A 6,040-nucleotide genomic window follows, 5' to 3' on the forward strand; every position below is an offset into this window, starting at 1 on the left:
GAGCATGTAGAACATGTTGCATGTCTGTCCCATGAAGGAGCTTTCAATCTCAAGTTCCAACCACAGTACAGAGAATATAGTACGTCTCACACCAGTCTCTGCCCCATGAAGGAGCTCCAGATCTCATGTTCCCACTACAATAAAAAAAAGCATGTAGAACATCTTGCATGTCTGTCCCATGAAGGAGCTTCCAATCTTAAATTCCAACCACTGTATAGAACAAGTAGTACATCTCACACCGGTCTCTGTACCATGAAGGAGCTCCAGATCTCATGTTCCCACCACAATACAGCATGTAGAACATCTTGCATGTCTGTCCCATGAAGGAGCTTCCAATCTTAAATTCCAACCACTGTATAGAATAAGTAGTACATCTCACACCGGTCTCTGTACCATGAAGGAGCTCCAGATCTCATGTTCCCACCACAATACAGCATGTAGAACACTGTGCATGTCTGTCCCATGAAGGAGCTTCGAATCTCAAGTTTCAACCACAGTACAGAGCATATAGTACATCTCACACCAGTCTCTGTCCCATGAAGGAGCTCCCAATTTCATGTTCCCAGCACAATAAAGAGCGTGCAGAATATTTCACACCAGTCTCAGTCCCATGAAGGAGCTTCCAATCTCAAGTTCCAACCAAAGTACAGAGCATATAGTACATCTCACATCAGTCTCTGTCCCAAGAAGGAGCTCCAGATCTCATTTTCTACCACAAACATATAAAACGTCTCACATTTCTGTCCCATAAAGAAGCTTCCACTCTCATGCTCTGACCACATTACAGAGCATGTAGAATATTTCACACCAATCTCCATCCCAGGATGGATAGCCAGATCTTATGTTCCTACCACAGTACAGAGCATATAGAATATCTCACCCCAGTCTCTGCCTCAAAAAGGAGCTCCCAATCTCATGTTTCCAGCATAGAACAGAGCATGTAGAACATCTCACACCAATCTCTGCCCCATGAAGGAGCTCTCAATCTCATGTTCCCAGCACAGAATAGAGCATGTAGAACATATCATACACATCTCTGTCCCAAGATGAAGCTCCAGATCTTATGTTCACACCACAATACTGAGCATGTAAAACATTTGCCTCTGTCCCATAAAAAAAGCTTCCAATCTCACGTTTTGACCACAGTACAGAGCATGTAGAACATTTCATATCAGTCTATGTCCCAGGATTGAGCTCTCAATCTCATGTCTCTACCACATTACAGAGCACGTAGAACATCTCCCACCAGTCTCTGTCCCATAAAGGATCTCCCAATCTCATGTTTCTACCACAGTACAGAGCATGTAGAACATCTCACACCCCTGTCCAATGATGGAGCTTCCATGTAAAACAAAGAAAAAACTAATTTTGGTAAAAAAGCCAAATCCAAAGGGACTACAAAAGAGGAGGTAAAGGGCCGGCAATGCCAGGTCCACCTAAATACCAGACTTTATAGGCTTCGATGTAGGAGACACAGACAAATTTATATAAAAGATAACAATTATATTTGGACATTTTTAAAATCCAACAATAAAACAAAGTCTTCTCAGCCTGAACCATCCAATAGCTACATACAACAGTAGCTACTGGATGGTTCAGGCTGAGAAGCCTTTGTTTTATTGTTGAATTTTAAAAATATACAAATAAAATTGTTATCTTTTATATAAACTTGTCTGTGTCTCCCATATTGAAGCCTATAAAGTCATGTAAAACATCTCACACCAGTCTCTGTCCCTGGATGGAGCTCCAGATCTTATGTTCTCACCACAATACTGAGAATGTAGAACATCTCCTGTCTATATCCCATGAAAGAGATTCTTATCTCATGTTTTGACCACAATACAGAGCATGTAGAACATCTCACACCAGTCTCTGTCCCTGGATGGAGCTCCAGATCTTATGTTCCCACCACAATACTGAGAATGTAGAGCATCTCCTGTCTCTATCCCATGAAAGAGCTTCTTATCTCATGTTTTGACCACAATACAGAGCTTGTAGAACATCCCACATCAGTCTCTGCCCAATGAAAGATCTCCCAGTCCCATTTTTCCACCACAGAAAAGAGCACGTAGAACAGCTCACACCTGTTTTTTGGGGGGTCACACGTGGCCCTCTCACTCCCTCTGGTTTACTCGTGGCCCTCAGCAGCCTAATGTGGAATTAAAGTCTCAACTAAAAAAAAATTCAAAACAGGTTGTCTCTTTATTGCATGCAATGTGTCTTCTGCAATAAGATAAACCAACCTACCTGCTTGCAGTTTTCTGTAGAATGTACACTGAGCTGTGCATGCCTTTGTGCAGGGATAACCAGTACCCAAAAAGAGACTGAGAAGAAGATGGCAGTGCTGGCGAGGGACATCACTGGCTTCAGCCTTTTGCAACTGAGGCAAGTATTGTTGACCTTAGTTCAACTTTAAGAATTTTAAATGAAAGTAGCTTTCCTCCAGCTGAGAAAAGTTCCCCATGATTTACTAAATACTTCCTTATTACTTCCTTATCATCTTGCAGGTGGTTAAATTATAATGATTTTTATTTAGTTAGGGAATAAATATTAGTAGTTGTGGTTATTAATAATAAGTTAATTATTAGAGTGTTCTAAAATTTTCCTGGAATTAGGTAGGTGAGGCACACAGCAGATTAAATGTATTCCACTCATTTATGGCCCAGTATGTCATTTGAGTTCCATGTGTCTACTTTAAAAAGCACAAGCACGGCTGAAAGCAAGCAATACGACACTGCGTTACTTTAACTGACAATTGCACGTTCATGCAACGTTGAACCCAAAAAGATGTACCGTATATACTCGAGTATAAGCCGAGTTTTTCAGCACATTTTTTGTGCTGAAAATGCCCCCCTCGGCTTATACTCCAGTCAAGCACTTTTCTGCAGCAGAAAATTACATTTTCCAAACTGAATTTGGGGCTCCGTATCTCGGGGCCACTTGGGGCTAGGAACCCCAAATTTGGTGTGAAAACCCAGTGGAACTAGCACTACAACATATCCAGGTCTCCGGCCCCTTGCTGGGCATCTGAATTATAGTGGCCAGGGGGTGTTTTTGAGCTGGGGTTCCTAGCATCAAGTGGCCCCGAGATACGGGGCCCCAAATTCGGTTTGGAAAATGTCATTCTCTTCTGCAGAAAAGTGCTTGACATTTTCCCCACTGATGCTGGGGGTTATTTCTGTGTAAACTGGCACCAATGCTGGGGTTTATTTCTATGTAAACTGGCACCAATGCTGGGGGTTATTTCTGTATAAACTGGCATCACTGCTGGGGGTTTATTTCTATGTAAACTGGCACCAATGCTGGTGGTTATTTCTGTGTAAACTGACACCAATGTTGGGGGTTATTTCTGTGTAAACTGGCACCAATGCTGGGGGCTATTATGTGTAAACTGGCATGCACACACACACGCACTCTGTTCATTGGTCTTCATTAGTGACATATTTAACATAGAGGATTATTTACACAGCCCTGGTATTTGCTGAGATGGCTTTAAACTATAAAGAAAAGCTTTTGAAAGTTTTCCTCTATTTCTCAGGTCTGAAGCAATACCCGAGGAAGAAAGGACAATTCTTGAAAGCTTGTCTTTTAAGTGTTAGGTTAGTACAATAAAATGGTATATTTGCATACAGCATTACTCTCGTATTTTGTAATCTTATGTAGCCAGGAGCTGGCTAAATTGCCTCTATTGTCATTGGACACTTTACAGCATCTGGCACAGTGAAGCTGTTCCTGCTAGTGCTCAGTCTGAACTCTGCCATGTCACTTCCTGAATGCAGAGTGAGAACTCACAGATCTTGGGACATGTAGTCTAAAGAGCCCAAATGTACACTAGGGGTTGATCTTTATGGACTACAAGTTCCAGTTGGCTGAAGAGGGAGAACAGAATTCTGGGAGAGGTGATAAATGACCTGTGTTGGGGAGGAGTCGCTCTCTTGGGACCACAGCCTTCAGGTGGAATCAGTGAACTGGACGGTTGATGGAGTGCGAGTCGGTGCTGTGGCCTAGGCAACAAGGGAAGCCTCTGGTGGGAGTGTCTGGATGCATCTGCCATTGGCAGCTCCAATTTACTTGGTGACAATCGTGAAGTTACCCTCAACGCCTGCAGTACAGAACCTGCTGAATTACTTGCACCGAAAGCAGTTGGCAATGTCTGTGGGGTTGCTGACCCTGTGTCCTTGAGTTGTGTGCATGTAGGGGATTTTCCCGAGGTGTACCAGTGGACTTTCAACCGTTAAATGTGGTGATCAAAGAAGGTGCGAAATTCTTCTCTGGATATGCATAAGCGGGTAGTGTCAACGTCGTTAGGAGAGGTGTTATTTGTTTTTTCAAGTTTGTGTATGTGATCAAGGAAGTGGTTGTGTCTTTCGGTTCACACACGTTTCTCTTAATGAAAACACCTCTCATAAAAGCTTGATGTGAGTTCCAAAGTACTACATTGATACAGAATTTACATTGCTAGCAAAGTAATTCTCCAACTCCTGTTTCATCTTTTCCTGACACTTGGGTTGGGATAAAAGGGAAGTGTTCATGTGCCAGATGGTGGAATCGATTGCTTGAGATAGTGATCGTAACTGGTGTGTGGTCTGACCATATTATTAGACCTAATCCTGCTTGGGAGATAGTTTGCAAGGTGAGTTTGTGTAGCAGGAAAAGATCGATCCTGGAGTAGGATTTCTGCACAGCTGAATAGAAGGTAAAGTCCCTTTCTGTTCCATGTAAACACCACCGAAGATCATATAGATCTTCTAGTTGTGTGAGTGTGGGGAGGGCCGAGGATCTTAGTCTGCACTGGCTGGAGGAATCAAGTGCATTGTCTATGGTGTCATTGAAATCACTGCATATAATTATGCGTTCCTTCAGATAGTGGGATAGTTTGTTCATAATCGTTTTGAAAAATTGTTTTTTTTTTTGTGGGAGTTGGGAGCATATATGTTAGCTATAACAAATGGTGTATTGTCGAATAGGATGTCTAGTATTATACACCTTCCACAGGGGTCAGCGTCAAGGTGATGAAGTTGGAAGGATAAGGACTTGGGTATGGCAATCATGACACCCCTCGTGTTTTTATTAGAGTGTGCAAAATATGTATGGGGGTAGAGATGGTGCTGACAGGAGGGAGATTTATCTTGTATAAAGTGCGTTTCTTGAACGCATAGGATGTCTGTTTTTAGGTTGATGGCTTTCCGCCAGAATCGGCACCTCTTAAAGAGGCTGTTAAGGCCATTTGCAATAATAGTGGTGAGGCGGATGGACATTGTAGATAGAAGGATTAGCGTCGGATAAGTGTAGGGTAAGAAGGTAGGTATATCTCCGTTTGGCAGGTGTACAGGGAGGTGAGGAACGGTATCTGGACTCAATCTAGATCAGTCATAAACAGTAGGTTATAGCTAAACAAACAGTTGTATTTATCACAGAGAACACAAAATAAAAAATAAAAAAACAGAACTAGTTAAACCAGGTGAAGGCTGTGTTCTTAACATGCTTCGTGCCAGGGGTGTGTTAAAACCAGAAAATGGATTAACAAATATGTATAGAACAACATGTTAGTCCACATTCCAGGACACAAGTTAAGTGATCTGTGAGAAGTTAGACAGCTTGACAAGAGGGGGGATGGATGGCAGTAGTTGTATTAATATGAGCATCGGGTGGGATTTGTGGTTGCTGCGTAGCCGGTTGTTCAGGTTTTAGGGGTTGAATTATTACTTGGATGTCTTGTAGATGGTGAGGGTGTCAGGCTCCAGTTATGGAGCATCTTGTAGCCATCTTTCGGTGATGTGATAGTAATTTGTTGGGTCTGATACGTGACCAGCAGTTTGATGGGGAAGCCCCAGCAGTAAACAAGGTTGTCGTCCCTTAGCATCGCAGTAATGGGGTGTATTCTTTCCTCATTTTGGAGGTTGCGGTGGAGAGGACTTGGTATAGGGCTATTCCCGCATATGGAGGTGAGAACGTGTGGGTTTATCTAGCTGCTCTCAGCAGGCATTCTTTGATGTGATAGAAGTGGACCCGAGTTACCACATCTCTGGGAACCATATCA

This window comes from Aquarana catesbeiana, linkage group LG06, assembly GCF_042186555.1.
Source record: "Aquarana catesbeiana isolate 2022-GZ linkage group LG06, ASM4218655v1, whole genome shotgun sequence".
NCBI classification, from domain to species: domain Eukaryota; kingdom Metazoa; phylum Chordata; class Amphibia; order Anura; family Ranidae; genus Aquarana; species Aquarana catesbeiana.